Source organism: Syngnathus acus, unplaced genomic scaffold (assembly GCF_901709675.1).
Source record: "Syngnathus acus unplaced genomic scaffold, fSynAcu1.2, whole genome shotgun sequence".
Classification (NCBI taxonomy): domain Eukaryota; kingdom Metazoa; phylum Chordata; class Actinopteri; order Syngnathiformes; family Syngnathidae; genus Syngnathus; species Syngnathus acus.
This window is the reverse complement of record NW_023590222.1, coordinates 108,859-132,844: the sequence shown is the minus strand read 5'-3', so window position 1 is coordinate 132,844 and position 23,986 is coordinate 108,859. Positions and strand designations below refer to the sequence as shown.

The 23,986-nt window shown below is 44.9% G+C and overlaps 2 long non-coding RNA genes and 1 other non-coding gene across 3 annotated transcripts; 2 read left to right on the top strand and 1 right to left on the bottom strand.

The window, feature by feature from the left end:
* Positions 1-343: 343 nt before the first annotated feature.
* LOC119118865 lies at positions 344-19,449 on the bottom strand. Its single transcript, XR_005096994.1, has 3 exons — positions 19,338-19,449; positions 9,995-9,999; positions 344-353 (listed from the first exon to the last, which is right to left on the bottom strand). It is a non-coding gene; the product is annotated as an uncharacterized LOC119118865 (long non-coding RNA).
* On the top strand, positions 3,342-22,805 carry LOC119118864. Its single transcript, XR_005096993.1, has 3 exons — positions 3,342-3,453; positions 14,448-14,452; positions 22,795-22,805. It is a non-coding gene; the product is annotated as an uncharacterized LOC119118864 (long non-coding RNA).
* On the top strand, positions 13,984-14,055 carry trnaq-cug. The gene has a single exon. It is a non-coding gene; the product is annotated as a tRNA-Gln (tRNA).
* Positions 22,806-23,986: the final 1,181 nt, after the last annotated feature.

Below are 23,986 nucleotides of genomic sequence, written 5' to 3'. Positions count from 1 at the left end.
TAACGAACGGAGTCAGTCGGCATCCGAGCCGCGCGGTCGGGTTTTCTCGGGTCCTTTCGGCTCATCTTGCGAGGTTCAACCTCCGAATTTTGTTGGACAACCGAAGCAAAAAAATCTCGAATTTTTTTGTTCGAATTCCGATTTGTTCGAGAACCGGGACGTTCGAAAACCGAGGTTTGACTGTACTCCCAGACTTCCCTGCCACTTGTGCGCTGTACAGAAAGCCAATTATGGGACTAAATTGGAATAGCTGGTCTCTGGACACTGGAAAAACTGGTTTCAGATACCCAGCAATTGACACATTAGCAATTAAAAAAAAAAGAAGAAAAAAAAAAAAAAAGAATTCAAAACTTCTGGCTCCCACACCAGCCATGGTCTGGACCTTGTGGTTCCATAGTGTAATGGTTAGCACACTGGACTCTGAATCCACTGATCCGAGTTCAAGTCTCAGTGGAACCTCAACCTTTTTGGCATTTACCTATTCCTATCTATACTGCTTGTGAGCTGCTCTATAAAACCATATACGTAACTTCCATGAATTAATGGCATGAGTTCCATCGTGTAGTGGTAAGTGCTCTGGACTCTCACCCCAGCGACCCGAGTTCAAGTCTCATTGGAACCTCAACTGTTTTGGCATTTGCCTATTCCTGTATATATGCTTGTGAGCTGCTCCATAAAACCATATACATAACTTCCATGAAACAATGGTGTGGTTTCCATACTGTAGTGGTTAGTGCTCTGTACTCTCACCCCAGCGACCTGAGTTCAAGTCTCAGTGGAACCTCAACTATTTTGGCATTTTCCTATTCCTATCTATACTGGCTTGTGAGCTGCTCCATAAAACCATATACGTAACTTCCATGAAATAATGTTGTGCGTTCCATAGTGTAGTGGTTAGTGCTCTGGATTCCCACCCCAGTGACTGGAGTTCAAGTCTCAGTGGAACATCAACTATTTTGGCATTTACCTATTCCTATGTATATATACTATTTGCTTGTGAGCTGGTCCATAAAACCATATACGTAACTTCCATGACGTAATGCCGTGGGTTCCATACTGTAGTGGTTTGTGCTGTGGACTCTCACCCCAGCGACTTGAGTTCAAGTCTCAGTGGAACCTCAACTATTTTGGCATTTACCTATTCCCATGTATGCAATTTGCTTGTGAGCTGCTCTATAAAACCATATAGGTAACTTCCATGGATTAATAGTGTGGGTTCCATACTGTAGTGGTTAGTACTCTAGACTCTCACCCCAGCGCCCTGCGTTCAAGTCTCAGTGGAACCTCAACTATTTTGGCATTTACCTATTCCTATTTATACTATTCCTATATCTGGCTTGTGAGCTGCTCCATAAAACCATATACGTAACTTCCATGGAATATTGGTGTGCGTTCCATAGTGTAGTGGTTAATGCTCTGGTCTCTCACCCCAGTGACCTGAGTTCAAGTCTCAGTGGAACCTGAACTATTTTGACATTTACCTATTCCTATCTATGCTATTTGCTTGTGAGCTGCTCCATAAAACCATATAGGTAACATCCATGAAGTAATGGCGTGGGTTCTGTAGTGTAGTGGTTAGTGCTCTGTACTCTCACCCCAGCGACCTGAGTTCAAATCCCAGTGGGACCAAAAATATCTTATCCTTGAAAAATTTGCAACAGAGTTGCTCGTGTGCTCCCCCATAAAACCATATACCACATGCTAGAGTTAGGGTTAGAGCTAGGGTTAGAGTTAGAGCTAGAGCTAGGGTTAGAGCTAGGGTTAGAGCTAGGGTTAGAGCTAGGGTTAGGGTTAGGGTAAGAGGTAGGGTTAAGGCTAGGGCTACGGTTAGGGTAAGAGTTAGGGTTAAGGTTAGAGCTAGTGCTAGGACTCTCACCCCAGCGACCTGAGTTCAAGTCTCAGTGGAAAAAATGGCCAAAAAGAAAGGTGAGGGGTTAGAGCTAGGGTTAGGGTTAGGAATAGGGTAAGAGCTAGGGTTACGGTTAGGATTAGGGTTACAGTTACAGTTAGGGTTACAGTTAGGGTTAGAGCTAGGGTAAGGGTTAGGATTAGGGTAAGAGTTAGGGTTAGGGTTACAGTTAGGGTTAGAGCTAGGGTTAGAGCTAGGAATAGGGTAAGAGCTAGAGTTAGAGCTAGGGTTAGGGTTAGGAATAGGGTAAGAGGTAGGGTTAAGGTTAGAGCTAGGGCTAGGGTTAGGACTCTCACCCCAGCGACCTGAGTTCAAGTCTCAGTGGAAGAAAATGGCCAAAAAGAAAGGTGAGGGGTTAGAGCTAGGGTAAGAGCTAGGATTAGGGTTAGGTTTAAGGTTAGAGCTAGGGTTAGGAATAGGGTAAGAGCTAGGGTTACGGTTAGGATTCGGGTTACAGTTAGGGTTAGAGCTAGGGTTTAGGGTTAGGAATAGGGTAAGAGCTAGGGTTAGAGCTAGGGTTAGGATTAGGGTAAGAGTTAGGGTTAGGGTTACAGTTAGGGTTAGAGCTAGGGTTAGGGTTAGGAATAGGGTAAGAGCTAGGGTTAGGGTTAGGAATAGGGTAAGAGGTAGGGTTAAGGTTAGAGCTAGGGCTAGGGTTAGGACTCTCACCCCAGCGACCTGAGTTCAAGTCTCAGTGGAAAAAAATGGCCAAAAAGAAAGGTGAGGGGTTAGAGCTAGGGTAAGAGCTAGGATTAGGGTTAGGGTTAGGTTTAAGGTTAGAGCTAGGGTTAGGGTTAGGAATAGGGTAAGAGCTAGGGTTACGGTTAGGATTAGGGTAAGAGTTAGGGTTAGGGTTACAGTTAGGGTTAGAGCTAGGGTTAGGGTTAGGAATAGGGTAAGAGCTAGGGTTAGAGCTAGGGTTAGGATTAGGGTAAGAGTTAGGGTTAGGGTTACAGTTAGGGTTAGAGCTAGGGTTAGGGTTAGGAATAGGGTAAGAGCTAGGGTTAGAGCTAGGGTTAGGGTTAGGAATAGGGTAAGAGGTAGGGTTAAGGTTAGAGCTAGGGCTAGGGTTAGGACTCTCACCCCAGCGACCTGAGTTCAAGTCTCAGTGGAAGAAAATGGCCAAAAAGAAAGGTGAGTTTGTAAAACTGCAGTTTAACTCGTTTTCAATATTGATTTTTATTTATTTATTTTTTAATTCCACCACTTTTAAATAGTCCATTACATTCATATCTGCTCCTGTCTAGTATTTACCAAAATCCAAATTTGGTTCCAACAAGATTGGTTCTACAGGACATTATTGTAATAAATAACTCCTTATGAGCACAAGTGTAGATAGTTTTTTTTTCTCTTTAGTTTGCTGTTAGAAACTGTACCCTTGATCCGTGTGTTTGCTGTCCTAATAAGATAAGTTTAACATATTTTTTTCTGTACTTAAAAATCATCATTTCAGATGGGCTGATGCCAGAAGTCATAGAAGTGACCTCTTGTACCTTCACATCTCGTGGCCCAAGTAATGAAAAGTCTGCCAAAAAGTGAGGTGAGTTTGGAGTAATCCTTTTCAATATATAACTTTATCACGGTTGCTTTTAAATTGTCCAATTGTTACTACTGTATCAGTATCTAATTATCCTCACATATGCTGCTTACTAAGATTTAGATGACCCAAGCAAGATATATTAAACACCACGACTTTTTTTCTTAGACATGTAAGGTCTAAAGTTTAGACCTTTATTCAATCATAGTTGAATTTTGTGATAAAATGAAAATTAACCCATCCAAATTTATTTATATCATCTTTGTTTGTCTATGTGTAGCACGTTATCAAAGCAAATTCCCCATACATGTAAAACACTGTCTGAAAAAAGTTCCCCACTATCCCACGGTGACAAGACATAGTACACAATATACATACAAGTAAACAACACGAAAAATAAAAACAAGAAGGCACAAACAATGAATAAATAAGAGTGATGAATAAATAATAAATAAATAAATAACATAATAAATAAGAGGAGCAAAAATGGAGCAAGTGTGCATACAGCAGACAGTCAGAATATACCGCAAAAGTACAGGACGCTACGCAGAAGGGGGGAGAGAGTTCAGGATCATAACAGCCTGGAGTATGAAGCTGTTGGTGAGTCTGGTGGTGCGGAAGCGCAGGCTCCTGTACCTCTTCCCAGAGGGCAGAAGATCAAACAAAGAGTGAGCGGGGTGACTCACATCACTCACGATCGCGGTCGCCTTGCGGGTGAGATGGGAGGTGTAAATGTCCTTCAGGGAGGGGAGTGAAGCACCAATAATCTTACCAGCTGTGTTCACTATGCGCTGCAGGGCCTTCATGTTGTATTCAGTGCAGCTACCACCCCAAACAGCGATACAACTGGAGAGGATGCTCTCAATGGTGCCACGGTAGAATGTAGTCATGACGGCCGGAGGAGCACTTGCTCGCCTGTTCAGAGGCAATATCAGTAAAATATATCATATAGCGGACAGACACAATGATATTTGAGAAGTGAAATGAAGTTTATGGGACTTTCAGATTTGTCAAGAAGAATGGTGAAATATACCTTCAACCAGAATCCACACTCATTGGAAGCTATAGGAAGTGTCTAGAGCAGTGATTCTTAACCTTGTTGGAGGCACTGAACCCCACCAGTTTCATATGCCCATTCACCGAACCCCTCTTTTGTGAATATATATTTATTTTTTTCAAATTGAAGACAGAGATGTTTTTACTGGTGCACAAAATGAGCCGTGCATAAACATCACCTTGTTCAAAGAATAGAACCAACACAATGCATGAATTCACAACAAATGACATACCAGCAAATCAGTGTGACTTCTGCTGTTGCCTTTGCGAGACCAGTTCAGATATGCGAATTTATTAATCAGGTGTGTTTGGACCTCCGGAGTGGAGGCTCTGCCGAACCCCTGAAACCGACTCACCGAACCCCTAGGGTTCGACCGAACCCAGGTTAAGAACCACTGGTCGAGAGGCTGTTATTTCTGCAAAAGGAGGATCTACTAAATATTGATATTGAAATATTGTCATTTTTCTCTTGGGGTGCCCAAATTTATGTACCTGCCTACTTTTGATGAAATAATGATTGCACACTGTCTGCAAATCCAATAAACTTCATTTCACTTCTCAAATATCACTGCCGCCATCCACCGTGTATGGATTCGGGCTAGCGCCCAAAATTAAATTGGACTAGTTGATCAACAGCAACGTTTTAAAGAAGGGCTTGTCTGGGAGTTGAACCCAGGACCTCCGACACCCAAAGCAAGAATCATACCCCTAGACCAACGAGCCATGACGGAAGCTTGCAGACCATGTTACATTCCGTGTAACGTTGGCCTGTCAAACGCTCCACATAATGATAGACAACAGTGTTTCCAAGAAGAGATCGTCCGGGAGTTAAACCCAGGTAATGATGCACCCTAAGCGAGAATCATTCCCCTGCACCGATGAGCTCCATAGTCGACCAGCTGACCCCGTTACATTCCGATTGGTAGCCCATGGACCTGAAGACTGAATGTCAGTGATTAATGGAATAAATGGAATCTGGTTGGCCTAAGGCTCCTAATTCCCTAACTTCAAGCCCTAACGCTAACTCTAAAACCAGAACAATAACCAAACCCTAATAATTAACCCCTAACCTGCTAACTCGCTAACGGTAACCCCCTCACCTTTAACCCTAACCTCTAATGCGCCCCCTAAAGGTAGTGCCCTCTAAACTTGAAGGCAGGCATATACGAAAAAGACCAGCAGATTGCCCCATTTCAGTACTGTTTTAATAACGTTTACAGATGGTTAAAATCCACATAATAGTTATAAGCGCATGTGTTCTGTGAGCGTTCCCCTTTCTGCTTCCTCCCTTTCCTTTCTCCCGCCAAGCAGTCCATCTTGCCCCAACACAGGGCATGTTCCTTGTTAGTATCGTGGATAGTATCTCTGCTTGTCGCGTGAAAGACTGGGGTTCGGTTTTCAACCCAAGTGCGTTAACCTATGTTTGCAGCAGAGTTATTAGAGAGCTGCATTGGTTGTGCGTGCATCTTAAGTGAGTGACCTGTTAGTTTTTCAAAATGAACTCAAACTTTTATCTGTAGCCACCTTCTACTAAATCACTGGTCCCCAACCTTTTTTGCGCCACGGACCGGTTACGCGTCAGAAATATTTTCGTGGACCGGCCTTTATATAAATAAATAATACATTTATATACTATGTGCCTTCTTATTTTTACTTTGTGTATTGTTTACTTGAATGTTTTGTTTGTCTGTGGACCAATTGGGTGTAATATGTCTTGTCTCCACCGTGGGATAGTAGGAAACGCAGTTTCAATGTCTTTGTATGTCTTGACATGTGAAGAAATTGACAATAAAGCAGACTTTGACTTTGACTTTGATAATGCGTTACAGTAGTCCAGGCGCGACATAATAAACGCATGTATAATAGTTTCCGCATCACGAGAGAATCGGACGAATCTTACGAATATTACGGAGGTAAAAAGCGCAATTTTAGTTATGTTCTTATTGTGCTTTTGAAAGGAGAGCGTTTGGTCAAATGTTACCCCGAGATTAGTTACAGTATCGCTCTGAGTGATAGTACAGTTATCCATAGTTATAGTGGTTTCCTTAAATAAGTGGTGATAACAAGCTGGACCAATTATCAACATCTCAGTTTTATCTGGGATAAGACGAAGGAAATTGAGAGACATCCATTGCTTGAGCTCCGCAAGGCACGCCTCAAGATTACAACAGTCCTGCGGATTTGTCATCGATAACGGCATATATAATTGAGTGTCATCCGCCTAACATTGAAAACTAATGTTATATTTACGTATTATGTCCCCAAGCGGAATCATATACATATTAAATAGAATTGGTCCGAGTACCGATCCCTGCGGGACACCACAAGTGACGTTATAGAGCTCAGAGGTCGCATTACCATGGACTACTCGTTGTTTTGCTACGAATGGGAGATTTGAAACCGGCCTATAATTACTGAGACAGTCCGGGTCGAGATTTGGTCGCTTAAGTAGCGGTTTAATGATAGCGGTTTTAAAGGCTGTCCAGAGGAGACAGACAGATTAATTATATTTAAGACGGACGGTCCTAAAATTTGAAGTAATTCTTTAAATAGTTTGGCTGGGAGCGGGTCGAGTGAACATGTCGTTTGCTTAGCCGCACTAACCAATTGCGTGAGCCTTTCAACGGACACACTTTTAAAATTTGATAGGGTTATTGCATGTTCGTCAGCGCCGGTAATGGGCGGTCTCGACTGAGCGATTGGAACTGTCATCTTGATCTCATCCCTAATGGATTCAATCTTTCAAGCGAAAAATTTCATGAACCCGTCGGCTGAGTGGAAGGAGCTATCGGAGGTCGGATGGCACCACGTCAGCTTTGCCACTGTATCAAATAAGTATTTAGGATTGTTTTTATTGAGATTAATAATTTGCGAGAAATAATTAGTTTTTGCTAAAATAAGCGCATCTTTGTATTTCAGGAGGCTATCGCGCCATGCCTGATGGAAAACCTCAAGTTTGGTTCAACGCCATTTTCGTTCATGCTTTTTACATAATTGCTTAAGCGTCCGTGTTTCACCTGTGAACCGTGTAGTAGGCTTTCTACGGCGAGTTTTCAGACGTAGTGGCACTACCGAGTCGATGGCATTTAACAATGTCGCATTAAATCCATTTGTAAGATTATCAATAGAGCCGATATATGCTTGAAATATATCATTGGAGCCACCGTGTATCACTATATCCGAGTGGCTAGTGTTGTTGGACCTACGCTGTTGACTAGACCTATTGCGAGCTAGCGCCCTTAGATTAGCTTCTATGTCGGGTGCTCTGCCTCCAGGGATACACATTACCGTGGCTGGATTTTTAAGTGTGGTGTTTTTCGTGTGATGGAGTCACCTATGACCAAGATGCGAGAGCCAGTAGGCCGAGATGGCTTGGGACGGCTATGCGTCTTAACTGGCTCATCGCGGTTAGCAAGCCGCTTGGGGCTAATTCAAGATTCAAGATGGCGGCGCCCCGGTTGGCTGCGGCTGCAACGGCTCTCGACAACCGACGAGCATTTTCACAAAATATGTCGCCTAGGACACTACAAACAACACAAAGTTTAGTTTATCCATCCAGTAGGTTAGTATATGATCGCCAGCGCCTGCTGGAGGTACGGTCATCAAGTGTTTTCGGACTCGTAGCCACAACTACCCTAGTCTGTTTACGTAGCCTCGGAGTGCTTCGGGCACTAGCCCCAGAAGCTCACAATGCAGCGGGCTCGCCGGGCAGCACACGCCGGAGGAGGAGTAAGCGTAGGCGGTGTGACCGGCGGCGGAAGCGCGGCTGTCGAGGTGGGCTAACGGCTAAGCTTAAAGCTAACCCCTACAAACCGCCGCTTCCATCCATCTTCCTCTCCAACGTCCGCTCACTGGATAATAAAATGGACCATCTACAACTGGAACTCTCTTCAAAGAGGGAGGTTAAAAACTGCTGCGCTCTCATCCTGACGGAGACATGGCTGAACTCATCAATACCGTCCAACGCCGTTAGCCTGGAGGGGCTCGCTACATTCCGCGCCGACAGAAACAGCGAACTAAGCGGTAAATCCCGAGGAGGTGGGCTGTGTGTCTACATCAACAACAACTGGTGCAAAAATGCTAGATCTGTCGCCAGCTTCTGCTCTTCGGACATCGAGCTTTTGACTGTTAACTGCAGACCCTTCTACCTGCCCAGGGAGTTTACTGTTGTTAGCATCACGGCTGTGTATGTGCCTCCTAGCGCTAATACTAAAGAGGCCATGAGTGTTCTCTATCGGACAATCGGTGAGCGGCAATCCACGCACACAGAGGGTGTTTTCATCATTGCTGGGGACTTCAACCAGGCTAACATGAAGACTATTCTCCCTCATTTTTACCAACACGTGGATTTTCCAACTCGGGGAGAGAACACTCTGGACTTGGTTTACACCAATATAAAGGATGCATTCAGAGCAGCCCCCCGCCCCCACCTCGGCTCTTCAGACCACCTATCTGTTATGCTAATCCCTGCATACAGGCCCCTGCTGATCAGAGCAAAACCCACAGTGAAGCAGGTGAGGGTGTGGTCTGAGGGGGCCATGGAGGCACTCCAGGACTGCTTTGAGTGCTCTGACTGGGACATGTTCAAATCAGCAGCAACATATGACAATCAGATCGACATTGATGAGTACGCCATGACTGTGTCAGCCTACATCAACAAATGCACCGAGGACGTCAGCACCACTAAGAACATCATCACCCGAGCCAACCAACGACCCTGGATGACTGAGGAGGTACGTCATACGCTACGAGCACGGAACTCAGCCTTCAAGTCTGGCGACAAGGAGGCACTGAGGACAGCGAGAGCCAACTTGAACCGTGCCATCAGGTTAGCGAAGCGAAGCCACAGTCGAAAAATTCAGGATTTTTTCCACGACGCCAATAACACCAGGAGTATGTGGCAAGGCATACGGGCGATCACGGACTACAACTTACCCTCCCCCCCGTTGGGTGAGGTTGATGCTGACTTCCTAAATGGTCTAAATAACTTCTTTGGGCGATTTGAGGCACTAAACAGCACTCCTGCAGTTAAAACTGTTCCCCACCAGGAAGAGGAGGCACTCTGCCTTGACTCAGCCAACGTGTGGAAGACTCTGAGAAGAGTCAACCCACGTAAGGCCCCAGGCCCCTGACAACATACCTGGGCGGGTGTTCAAGGAATGTGCAGGTCAGCTGGCTGGTGTCATCACAGACATTTTTAACATCTCGCTGGGCCAAGCCACAGTGCCAGTATGCTTCAAGGCTGCCTCCATCATTCCGGTGCCGAAGAAACCTCAAATCACCTCATGAATGACTACAGACCTGTGGCACTGACTCCCATCATGATGAAGTGCTTCGAAAGGCTGCTTAAAGAACACATCGTCTCCGGACTCCCCCCAACATTCGACCCGTTCCAGAACCGCTCTACTGAGGATGCCATCTCCTCCGTTCTTCACCTGAGCCTGGCTCACCTGGAGGAGAGGAACACCCACGTGCGGTTGCTGTTCCTGGACTTCAGCTCAGCGTTTAACACCATCATTCCACAGCATCTGGTGGAAAAACTGGAACACCTGGGCTTCAGCACCCCCCTTCGAAACTGGCTGCTAGACTTCCTCACCAACAGACCTCAGTCAGTCCGGGTCGGACAGAACACCTCAGATGTCATCACCCTCAGCACAGGCTCCCCTCAGGGCTGCGTCCTGAGCCCCCTGCTGTTCACCCTGATGACACACGACTGCGCCCCCAGGTTCACCACCAATCACATCGTGAAGTTTGCAGACGACACAACGGTGGTGGGCCTCATCAGGGACATCAACGACCTGGACTACAGAGAGGAGGTGGAGCAGTTGGTGGGCTGGTGCAGAGAAAATAGCCTGATCCTGAATGTGGAGAAGACGAAGGAGATCATCGTCGACTTCAGGAAGAACCAGCCTCACCACGCTCCACTGATCATCAACAGCTCAGCTGTGGAGGTGGTCAGCAGCACTAAATTCCTGGGGGTCCACATCACAGACGACCTCACCTGGACTGTGAACACCACAACACTAGTCAAGAGGGCACAGAAGCGCTTGTACTTCCTGCGGAGGATGAGGAGAGCCCACCTGCCCCCACCCATCATGAGGACGTTCTACCGAAGCACCATAGAGAGCATTCTGACAAGCTGTCTCTCGGTGTGGTGTGGAGGTTGCAGCGCCTCCGATTGGAAGAACCTGAGGAGAGTGGTGAGGACAGCAGAGAGGATCATCGGGGCTCCTCTTCCCTCCATTCAGGACTTGTCATCCCAGCGCTGCGTGTCCCGAGCCCGTAATATTATCAGTGACCCATCACACCCTCACCATGGACTGTTCTCCCTGCTGCCGTCTGGGAAGAGGTTTCGCAGCATCCGCTGCAGGTCCACCAGGTTCTGCAATAGTTTTTTCCCTGCTGTCGTCAGACTGTTGAACATTCAAACGTAGCATTCCTCTGCACACTTGTAAATACGGTTTTTGTCTCCTGCACTGTTTACATACTTTATCACTGCTGCACTTTGTACTCTATACTTATCTTATTTCATATTTTTATATAGAATGTCACTTTTAACCAGCCGCAATACCACTACATTGTTGAAAGCCGTACGCAACGTAATTTCGTTTTGTGTACACCCAGTGTTGACAAAATGACAATAAAGTTTGTCTAAGTCTAAGTCTAAGTCTAATGCTAACTGGGCTAGCGGGCTGACTACAGTCCGCATCTGTGTCCGCCAAAATCTACTGTTATCACACTATTCTCCTCAAGCTGGCGGACATGTCCCTCTAGCAGGGACAACCTCTCTAAGAGAAGGGTGCAGTTGGTGCACAAAGCCGTACAAACCTCTTGATCCGCAGCCATACTTACGTGTCCGATGATCGACGGTAGACAAACAGCCACGAAGCCTCCGCTGAGAGCCAAACAGTGACGTGGTTGAAATGGCAGGAATTGACGGTCCGTGACTTTCAACAATAGTAAACTCCCAAAACTGGAGTAAAAAACGTAAAAAGCGAGGAAAAATTAGAAAAGCATATAGAAATGTAGGAATGTAGATCCTCTCTCAAGTGACGCTGCGGCGCTCTACGTGGCAAACCGGAAGTATGATACAAAGTGAGGTTAAAAAGATGTAAAATAACAAATATAGAGCGAGTCACCGAGGTGGCCATCCGCGGCGCCATCTTACGATGTAATGATATCAACTAGGGGTGTAACGATTCATCGATACACATCGATTAATCGATATAATGCTCTACGATTTATTGGCATCGATGCTAAACGTAAACATCGATTTATATCGCCGTGTTTGACCTCGGACATTAGACGCGACTTTATTTTGAAATCCAGTTCATTGTTGCTTGCTTCCTCTTTCCGGGAGCAGTACGCGGCGTGCTGTGTTGTGAGCAGAGCAGGCACGTGAAAGGGGAGCCGACAACTACGCGGCTCCTGGGCTGGTGCTATGGCTAGTGTCCAAGAAGACGATGAAATTCGCTCCCCTTTGGGCTTCAAGTCATTCGTTTGGAAGCACTTTGGATTCCAAAGTTTCCAACGTTTTTTGTTTTTTTTTAAAGTCCCAATGATCGTCACACACGCGTCTGGGTGTGGTGAAATTTGTCCTCTGCATTTGACCCATCCCCGTGTGATTTTGATCCATCCCCTGGGGGAGAGGGGAGCAGTGAGCAGCAGCGGCGCTGCGCTCGGGAATCATTTGGTGATCTAACCCCCCAATTCCAACCCTTAATGCTGAGTGCCAAGCAGGGAGGCAATGGGTCCCATTTTTATAGTCTTTGGTATGACCCGGCCGGGTTACTTAAGTCCGTAAACATAAAATTATTTCAGAAAAAAGATCATCTTTGGGAACAACCGGATGTTATTCTGCCGGTCAGTATCACTGCACATGCAGTAGCAAACTCAATAGCGAAGAAATATGTGAGACTCTCAACTGGATCACCAATATTTGAGTGATGTTCCAGTTATTTATCACAATTATTTATTATTATAATAATAATATATATAATATATATAATAATTATTTATTTATTATTCACAATTGTCATGGTGATCTTTCTGGTGATTTCTTAACTAGGCTGGATGTATTTTTTTTGTTGGCGTTGATTTCTCCGACTGCCCAGAAAGGCACCACCGCGATCAGTTAGGTTAAAATGAAAAGAGAGGAAAGTGACGTTGTAAAGAACCATCCGTGACAAGATTTTCTTCAAAAATTGTTGTACCATGATTTTCTTCACAAAAAAAAAAAAAAAAAATTAAAAAAAATTGTACCCATGTATAATGCGCACCCCAGATTTTAGGACAATAAATTAGTTAAATTTTGCGCATTATACATGGAAAAAAACGGTAATTTGATTATGCCATAACCCAGATTCGAATCGAACACAACGGAATTAAACACTACACGATTGTATGCAAGAAGGGGCAGCACATCATGAAAAGGAACTCCGCCGTGTCCCAGAAACCAAACAACAACTCCGTAAGGAAAGACAAAAACAGGCTCCAGCACGACCACAACCCACCACCACTTTCCCCTGCCCACACTGCACAAAAATATGTGGATCCCGGATCGGCCTCTACGCCCACCTGCGGACCCACAAGTAGACGACCCTGAGAAGAAGACAGTCATACTCGTCCCGAGTGTCCGCCGATGATGGTGTGTGTGTGTGTGTGTGTGTGTGTGTGTGTGTGTGTGTGTGTGTGTGTGTGAGAGCGAGAGAGAGCGAGAAAGAGTGCGAGAGAGAGAGAGAGAGAGCGCGAGAGAGAGCGAGAGAGAGCGAGAGAGAACGCTCAACCGTAGCGTGCCGCCGACCGCCCAACTGCACCGCGCTGGTCGCATTATTGTGACAGAGCCGTCGCTGAAATTTAGAAAATATTTTTAAAGTTCTGATGTACTTTCTAAAATTTAAGTGGATCTCAGTGCGCAGGGAGCTTAATTTGGTGCGGTCGCGCAACCGCAGCGCGCCGGGCGCTCACTGTCGCATTGCTTAAAGAGCGCCTTTGTGTTTTAGGATGGCTTTACTGCTCCCACTTGCTTTCTTTGGAGGCATGATTAGGGGTTAATACAATCCTCAAAGTAACGAAATTACAATAACGAACGGAGTCAGTCGGCATCCGGGCCGCGCGGTCGGGTTTTCTCGGGTCCTTTCGGCTCATCTTGCGAGGTTCAACCTCCGAATTTTGTTGGACAACCGAAGCAAAAAAATCTCGAATTCTTTTGTTCGAATTCCGATTTGTTCGAGAACCGGGACGTTCGAAAACCGAGGTTTGACTGTACTCCCAGACTTCCCTGCCACTTGTGCGCTGTACAGAAAGCCAATTATGGGACTAAATTGGAATAGCTGGTCTCTGGACACTGGAAAAACTGGTTTCAGATACCCAGCAATTGACACATTAGCAATTAAAAAAAAGAAGAAAAAAAAAAAAAAAAAAAGAATTCAAAACTTCTGGCTCCCACACCAGCATATGCCTGCCATGGTCTGGACCTTGTGGTTCCATAGTGTAATGGTTAGCACACTGGACTCTGAATCCACTGGTCCGAGTTCAAGTCTCAGTGGAACCTCAACCTTTTTTGCATTTACCTATTCCTATCTATACTGCTTGTGAGCTGCTCTATAAAACCATATACGTAACTTCCATGAATCAATGGCATGAGTTCCATAGTGTAGTGGTAAGTGCTCTGGACTCTCACCCCAGCGACCCGAGTTCAAGTCAGATCTAGCATTTTTGCACCAGTTGTTGTTGATGTAGACACACAGCCCACCTCCTCGGGATTTACCGCTTAGTTCGCTGTTTCTGTCGGCGCGGAATGTAGCGAGCCCCTCCAGGCTAACGGCGTTGGACGGTATTGATGAGTTCAGCCATGTCTCCGTCAGGATGAGAGCGCAGCAGTTTTTAACCTCCCTCTTTGAAGAGAGTTCCAGTTGTAGATGGTCCATTTTATTATCCAGTGAGCGGACGTTGGAGAGGAAGATGGATGGAAGCGGCGGTTTGTAGGGGTTAGCTTTAAGCTTAGCCGTTAGCCCACCTCGACAGCCGCGCTTCCGCCGCCGGTCACACCGCCTACGCTTACTCCTCCTCCGGCGTGTGCTGCCCGGCGAGCCCGCTGCATTGTGAGCTTCTGGGGCTAGTGCCCGAAGCACTCCGAGGCTACGTAAACAGACTAGGGTAGTTGTGGCTACGAGTCCGAAAACACTTGATGACCGTACCTCCAGCAGGCGCTGGCGATCATATACTAACCTACTGGATGGATAAACTAAACTTTGTGTTGTTTGTAGTGTCCTAGGCGACATATTTTGTGAAAATGCTCGTCGGTTGTCGAGAGCCGTTGCAGCCGCAGCCAACCGGGACGCCGCCATCTTGAATCTTGAATTAGCCCCAAGCGGCTTGCTAACCGCGATGAGCCAGTTAAGACGCATAGCCGTCCCAAGCCATCTCGGCCTACTGGCTCTCGCATCTTGGTCATAGGTGACTCCATCACACGAAAAACACCACACTTAAAAATCCAGCCACGGTAATGTGTATCCCTGGAGGCAGAGCATAGAAGCTAATCTAAGGGCGCTAGCTCGCAATAGGTCTAGTCAACAGCGTAGGTCCAACAACACTAGCCACTCGGATATAGTGATACACGGTGGCTCCAATGATATATTTCAAGCATATATCGGCTCTATTGATAATCTTACAAATGGATTTAATGCGACATTGTTAAATGCCATCGACTCGGTAGTGCCACTACGTCTGAAAACTCGCCGTAGAAAGCCTACTACACGGTTCACAGGTGAAACACGGACGCTTAAGCAATTATGTAAAAAGCATGAACGAAAATGGCGTTGAACCAAACTTGAGGTTTTCCATCAGGCATGGCGCGATAGCCTCCTGAAATACAAAGATGCGCTTATTTTAGCAAAAACTAATTATTTCTCGCAAATTATTAATCTCAATAAAAACAATCCTAAATACTTATTTGATACAGTGGCAAAGCTGACGTGGTGCCATCCGACCTCCGATAGCTCCTTCCACTCAGCCGACGGGTTCATGAAATTTTTCGCTTGAAAGATTGAATCCATTAGGGATGAGATCAAGATGACAGTTCCAATCGCTCAGTCGAGACCGCCCATTACCGGCGCTGACGAACATGCAATAACCCTATCAAATTTTAAAAGTGTGTCCGTTGAAAGGCTCACGCAATTGGTTAGTGCGGCTAAGCAAACGACATGTTCACTCGACCCGCTCCCAGCCAAACTATTTAAAGAATTACTTCAAATTTTAGGACCGTCCGTCTTAAATATAATTAATCTGTCTGTCTCCTTTGGACAGCCTTTAAAACCGCTATCATTAAACCGCTACTTAAGCGACCAAATCTCGACCCGGACTGTCTCAGTAATTATAGGCCGGTTTCAAATCTCCCATTCGTAGCAAAACAACGAGTAGTCCATGGTAATGCGACCTCTGAGCTCTATAACGTCACTTGTGGTGTCCCGCAGGGATCGGTACTCGGACCAATTCTATTTAATATGTATATGATTCCGCTTGGGGACATAATACGTAAATATAACATTAGTTTTCAATGTTAGGCGGATGACACTCAATTATATATGCCGTTATCGATGACAAATCCGCAGGACTGTTGTAATCTTGAGGCGTGCCTTGCGGAGATCAAGCAATGGATGTCTCTCAATTTCCTTCGTCTTATCCCAGATAAAACTGAGATGTTGATAATTGGTCCAGCTTGTTATCACCACTTATTTAAGGAAACCACTATAACTATGGATAACTGTACTATCACTCAGAGCGATACTGTAACTAATCTCGGGGTAACATTTGACCAAACGCTCTCCTTTCAAAAGCACAATAAGAACATAACTAAAATTGCGCTTTTTCACCTCCGTAATATTCGTAAGATTCGTCCGATTCTCTCGTGATGCGGAAACTATTATACATGCGTTTATTATGTCGCGCCTGGACTACTGTAACGCATTATCAAAGTCAAAGTCAAAGTCTGCTTTATTGTCAATTTCTTCACATGTCAAGACATACAAAGACATTGAAACTGCGTTTCCTACTATCCCACGGTGGAGACAAGACATATTACACCCAATTGGTCCACAGACAAACAAAACATTCAAGTAAACAATACACAAAGTAAAAATAAGAAGGCACATAGTATATAAATGTATTATTTATTTATATAAAGGCCGGTCCACGAAAATATTTCTGACACGTAACCGGTCCGTGGCGCAAAAAAGGTTGGGGACCAGTGATTTAGTAGAAGGTGGCTACAGATAAAAGTTTGAGTTCATTTTGAAAAACTAACAGGTCACTCACTTAAGATGCACGCACAACCAATGCAGCTCTCTAATAACTCTGCTGCAAACATAGGTTAACGCACTTGGGTTGAAAACCGAACCCCAGTCTTTCACGCGACAAGCAGAGATACTATCCACGATACTAACAAGGAACATGCCCTGTGTTGGGGCAAGATGGACTGCTTGGCGGGAGAAAGGAAAGGGAGGAAGCAGAAAGGGGAACGCTCACAGAACACATGCGCTTATAACTATTATGTGGATTTTAACCATCTGTAAACGTTATTAAAACAGTACTGAAATGGGGCAATCTGCTGGTCTTTTTCGTATATGCCTGCCTTCAAGTTTAGAGGGCACTACCTTTAGGGGGCGCATTAGAGGTTAGGGTTAAAGGTGAGGGGGTTACCGTTAGCGAGTTAGCAGGTTAGGGGTTAATTATTAGGGTTTGGTTATTGTTCTGGTTTTAGAGTTAGCGTTAGGGCTTGAAGTTAGGGAATTAGGAGCCTTAGGCCAACCAGATTCCATTTATTCCATTAATCACTGACATTCAGTCTTCAGGTCCATGGGCTACCAATCGGAATGTAACGGGGTCAGCTGGTCGACTATGGAGCTCATCGGTGCAGGGGAATGATTCTCGCTTAGGGTGCATCATTACCTGGGTTTAACTCCCGGACGATCTCTTCTTGGAAACACTGTTGTCTATCATTATGTGGAGCGTTTGACAGGCCAACGTTACACGGAATGTAACATGGTCTGCAAGCTTCCGTCATGGCTCGTTGGTCTAGGGGTATGATTCTTGCTTTGGGTGTCGGAGGTCCTGGGTTCAACTCCCAGACAAGCCCTTCTTTAAAACGTTGCTGTTGATCAACTAGCCCAATTTAATTTTGGGCGCTAGCCCGAATCCATACACGGTGGATGGCGGCAGTGATATTTGAGAAGTGAAATGAAGTTTATTGGATTTGCAGACAGTGTGCAATCATTATTTCATCAAAAGTAGGCAGGTACATAAATTTGGGCACCCCAAGAGAAAAATGACAATATTTCAATATCAATATTTAGTAGATCCTCCTTTTGCAGAAATAACAGCCTCTCGACCAGTGGTTCTTAACCTGGGTTCGGTCGAACCCTAGGGGTTCGGTGAGTCGGTTTCAGGGGTTCGGCAGAGCCTCCACTCCGGAGGTCCAAACACACCTGATTAATAAATTCGCATATCTGAACTGGTCTCGCAAAGGCAACAGCAGAAGTCACACTGATTTGCTGGTATGTCATTTGTTGTGAATTCATGCATCGTGTTGGTTCTATTCTTTGAACAAGGTGATGTTTATGCACGGCTCATTTTGTGCACCAGTAAAAACATCTCTGTCTTCAATTTGAAAAAAATAAATATATATTCACAAAAGAGGGGTTCGGTGAATGGGCATATGAAACTGGTGGGGTTCAGTGCCTCCAACAAGGTTAAGAATCACTGCTCTAGACACTTCCTATAGCTTCCAATGAGTGTGGATTCTGGTTGAAGGTATATTTCACCATTCTTCTTGACAAATCTGAAAGTCCCATAAACTTCATTTCACTTCTCAAATATCATTGTGTCTGTCCGTTATATGATATATTTTACTGATATTGCCTCTGAACAGGCGAGCAAGTGCTCCTCCGGCCGTCATGACTACATTCTACCGTGGCACCATTGAGAGCATCCTCTCCAGTTGTATCGCTGTTTGGGGTGGTAGCTGCACTGAATACAACATGAAGGCCCTGCAGCGCATAGTGAACACAGCTGGTAAGATTATTGGTGCTTCACTCCCCTCCCTGAAGGACATTTACACCTCCCATCTCACCCGCAAGGCGACCGCGATCGTGAGTGATGTGAGTCACCCCGCTCACTCTGTGTTTGATCTTCTGCCCTCTGGGAAGAGGTACAGGAGCCTGCGCTTCCGCACCACCAGACTCACCAACAGCTTCATACTCCAGGCTGTTATGATCCTGAACTCTCTCCCCCCTTCTGCGTAGCGTCCTGTACTTTTGCGGTATATTCTGACTGTCTGCTGTATGCACACTTGCTCCATTTTTGCTCCTCTTATTTATTATGTTATTTATTTATTTATTATTTATTCATCACTCTTATTTATTCATTGTTTGTGCCTTCTTGTTTTTATTTTTCGTGTTGTTTACTTGTATGTATATTGTGTACTATGTCTTGTCACCGTGGGATAGTGGGGAACTTTTTTCAGACAGTGTTTTACATGTATGGGGAATTTGCTTTGATAACGTGCTACACATAGACAAACAAAGATGATATAAATAAATTTGGATGGGTTAATTTTCATTTTATCACAAAATTCAACTATGATTGAATAAAGGTCTAAACTTTAGACCTTACATGTCTAAGAAAAAAAGTCGTGGTGTTTAATATATCTTGCTTGGGTCATCTAAATCTTAGTAAGCAGCATATGTGAGGATAATTAGATACTGATACAGTAGTAACAATTGGACAATTTAAAAGCAACCGTGATAAAGTTATATATTGAAAAGGATTACTCCAAACTCACCTCACTTTTTGGCAGACTTTTCATTACTTGGGCCACGAGATGTGAAGGTACAAGAGGTCACTTCTATGACTTCTGGCATCAGCCCATCTGAAATGATGATTTTTAAGTACAGAAAAAAATATGTTAAACTTATCTTATTAGGACAGCAAACACACGGATCAAGGGTACAGTTTCTAACAGCAAACTAAAGAGAAAAAAAAACTATCTACACTTGTGCTCATAAGGAGTTATTTATTACAATAATGTCCTGTAGAACCAATCTTGTTGGAACCAAATTTGGATTTTGGTAAATACTAGACAGGAGCAGATATGAATGTAATGGACTATTTAAAAGTGGTGGAATTAAAAAATAAATAAATAAAAATCAATATTGAAAACGAGTTAAACTGCAGTTTTACAAACTCACCTTTCTTTTTGGCCATTTTCTTCCACTGAGACTTGAACTCAGGTCGCTGGGGTGAGAGTCCTAACCCTAGCCCTAGCTCTAACCTTAACCCTACCTCTTACCCTATTCCTAACCCTAACCCTAGCTCTAACCCTAGCTCTTACCCTATTCCTAACCCTAACCCTAGCTCTAACCCTAACTGTAACCCTAACCCTAACTCTTACCCTAATCCTAACCCTAGCTCTAACCCTAGCTCTTACCCTATTCCTAACCCTAACCCTAGCTCTAACCCTAACTGTAACCCTAACCCTAACTCTTACCCTAATCCTAACCGTAACCCTAGCTCTTACCCTATTCCTAACCCTAACCCTAGCTCTAACCTTAAACCTAACCCTAACCCTAATCCTAGCTCTTACCCTAGCTCTAACCCCTCACCTTTCTTTTTGGCCATTTTTTTCCACTGAGACTTGAACTCAGGTCGCTGGGGTGAGAGTCCTAACCCTAGCCCTAGCTCTAACCTTAACCCTACCTCTTACCCTATTCCTAACCCTAACCCTAGCTCTAACCCTAGCTCTTACCCTATTCCTAACCCTAACCCTAACTGTAACCCTAACCCTTACTCTTACCCTAATCCTAACCCTAGCTCTAACCCTAGCTCTTACCCTATTCCTAACCCTAACCCTAGCTCTAACCCTAACTGTAACCCTAATCCTAACCGTAACCCTAGCTCTTACCCTATTCCTAACCCTAACCCTAGCTCTAACCTTAAACCTAACCCTAACCCTAATCCTAGCTCTTACCCTAGCTCTAACCCCTCACCTTTCTTTTTGGCCATTTTCTTCCACTGAGACTTGAACTCAGGTCGCTGGGGTGAGAGTCCTAACCCTAGCCCTAGCTCTAACCTTAACCCTACCTCTTACCCTATTCCTAACCCTAACCCTAGCTCTTACCCTATTCCTAACCCTAACCCTAGCTCTAACCCTAACTCTAACCCTAACTGTAACCCTAACCCTAACTCTTACCCTAATCCTAACCCTAGCTCTTACCCTATTCCTAACCCTAACCCTAGCTCTAACCCTAACTGTAACCCTAACCCTAACTCTTACCCTAATCCTAACCGTAACCCTAGCTCTTACCCTATTCCTAACCCTAACCCTAGCTCTAACCTTAAACCTAACCCTAGCTCTTACCCTAGCTCTAACCCCTCACCTTTCTTTTTGGCCATTTTTTTCCACTGAGACTTGAACTCAGGTCGCTGAGGTGAGAGTCCTAACCCTAGCCCTAGCTCTAACCTTAACCCTACCTCTTACCCTAACCCTACCTCTTACCCTACTCCTAACCCTAGCTCTAACCCTATTCCTACCTCAACCCTACCTCTTACCCTATTCCTAACCCTAGCCCTAGCTCTAACCCAACCCTAGCTCTTACCCTATTCCTAACCCTAACCCTAACCCTAATCCTTACCCTAGCTCTTACCCCTCACCTTTCTTTTTGGCCATTTTTTTCCATTGAGACTTGAACTCAGGTCGCTGGGGTGAGAGTCCTAACCCTAGCTCTAACCTTAACCCTACCTCTTACCCTAACCCTAGCCCTAGCCCTAGCCTTAACCCTACCTCTTACCCTAACCCTAGCCCTAGCTCTAACCCTACCTCTTACCCTATTCCTAACCCTAACCCTAACTCTAACCCTAGCCCTAGCTCTAACCACCCTAACTCTAGCATATGGTATATGGTTTTATGGGGGAGCACACGAGCAACTCTGTTGCAAATTTTTCAAGGATAAGATATTTTTGGTCCCACTGGGATTTGAACTCAGGTCGCTGGGGTGAGAGTACAGAGCACTAACCACTACACTACAGAACCCACGCCATTACTTCATGGATGTTACCTATATGGTTTTATGGAGCAGCTCACAAGCAAATAGCATAGATAGGAATAGGTAAATGTCAAAATAGTTCAGGTTCCACTGAGACTTGAACTCAGGTCACTGGGGTGAGAGACCAGAGCATTAACCACTACACTATGGAACGCACACCAATATTCCATGGAAGTTACGTATATGGTTTTATGGAGCAGCTCACAAGCCAGATATAGGAATAGTATAAATAGGAATAGGTAAATGCCAAAATAGTTGAGGTTCCACTGAGACTTGAACGCAGGGCGCTGGGGTGAGAGTCTAGAGTACTAACCACTACAGTATGGAACCCACACTATTAATCCATGGAAGTTACCTATATGGTTTTATAGAGCAGCTCACAAGCAAATTGCATACATGGGAATAGGTAAATGCCAAAATAGTTGAGGTTCCACTGAGACTTGAACTCAAGTCGCTGGGGTGAGAGTCCACAGCACAAACCACTACAGTATGGAACCCACGGCATTACGTCATGGAAGTTACGTATATGGTTTTATGGACCAGCTCACAAGCAAATAGTATATATACATAGGAATAGGTAAATGCCAAAATAGTTGATGTTCCACTGAGACTTGAACTCCAGTCACTGGGGTGGGAATCCAGAGCACTAACCACTACACTATGGAACGCACGACATTATTTCATGGAAGTTACGTATATGGTTTTATGGAGCAGCTCACAAGCCAGTATAGATAGGAATAGGTAAATGCCAAAATAGTTGAGGTTCCACTGAGACTTGAACTCAGGTCGCTGGGGTGAGAGTACAGAGCACTAACCACTACAGTATGGAAACCACACCATTGTTTCATGGAAGTTATGTATATGGTTATATGGAGCAGCTCACAAGCATATATATATAGGAATAGGCAAATGCCAAAACAGTTGAGGTTCCACTGAGACTTGAACTCGGGTCGCTGGGGTGAGAGTCCAGAGCACTTACCACTACACTATGGAACTCATGCCATTAATTCATGGAAGTTACGTATATGGTTTTATAGAGCAGCTCACAAGCAGTATAGATAGGAATAGGTAAATGCCAAAAAGGTTGAGGTTCCACTGAGACTTGAACTCGGATCAGTGGATTCAGAGTCCAGTGTGCTAACCATTACACTATGGAACCACAAGGTCCAGGCCATGGCTGGTGTGGGAGCCAGAAGTTTTGAATTCTTTTTTTTTTTTTTTTCTTCTTTTTTTTTAATTGCTAATGTGTCAATTGCTGGGTATCTGAAACCAGTTTTTCCAGTTTCCAGAGACCAGCTATTCCAATTTAGTCCCATAATTGGCTTTCTGTACAGCGCATAAGTGGCAGGGAAGTCTGGGAGTACAGTCAAACCTCGGTTTTCGAACGTCCCGGTTCTCGAACAAATCGGAATTCGAACAAAAAAATTCGAGATTTTTTTGCTTCGGTTGTCCAACAAAATTCGGAGGTTGAACCTCGCAAGATGAGCCGAAAGGACCCGAGAAAACCCGACCGCGCGGCCCGGATGCCGACTGACTCCGTTCGTTATTGTAATTTCGTTACTTTGAGGATTGTATTAACCCCTAATCATGCCTCCAAAGAAAGCAAGTGGGAGCAGTAAAGCCATCCTAAAACACAAAGGCGCTCTTTAAGCAATGCGACAGTGAGCGCCCGGCGCGCTGCGGTTGCGCGACCGCACCAAATTAAGCTCCCTGCGCACTGAGATCCACTTAAATTTTAGAAAGTACATCAGAACTTTAAAAATATTTTCTAAATTTCAGCGACGGCTCTGTCACAATAATGCGACCAGCGCGGTGCAGTTGGGCGGTCGGCGGCACGCTACGGTTGAGCGCTCTCTCTCTCTCTCTCTCACACTCTTTCTCGCTCTCTCTCGCTCTCACACACACACACACACACACACGCACACACACACACACACACACACACACACACACCATCATCGGCGGACACTCGGGACGAGTATGACTGTCTTCTTCTCAGGGTCGTCTACTTGTGGGTCCGCAGGTGGGCGTAGAGGCCGATCCGGGATCCACATATTTTTGTGCAGTGTGGGCAGGGGAAAGTGGTGGTGGGTTGTGGTCGTGCTGGAGCCTGTTTTTGTCTTTCCTTACGGAGTTGTTGTTTGGTTTCTGGGACACGGCGGAGTTCCTTTTCATGATGTGCTGCCCCTTCTTGCATACAATCGTGTAGTGTTTAATTCCGTTGTGTTCGATTCGAATCTGGGTTATGGCATAATCAAATTACCGTTTTTTTCCATGTATAATGCGCAAAATTTAACTAATTTATTGTCCTAAAATCTGGGGTGCGCATTATACATGGGTACAATTTTTTTTAATTTTTTTTTATTTTTTATTTTTTTGTGAAGA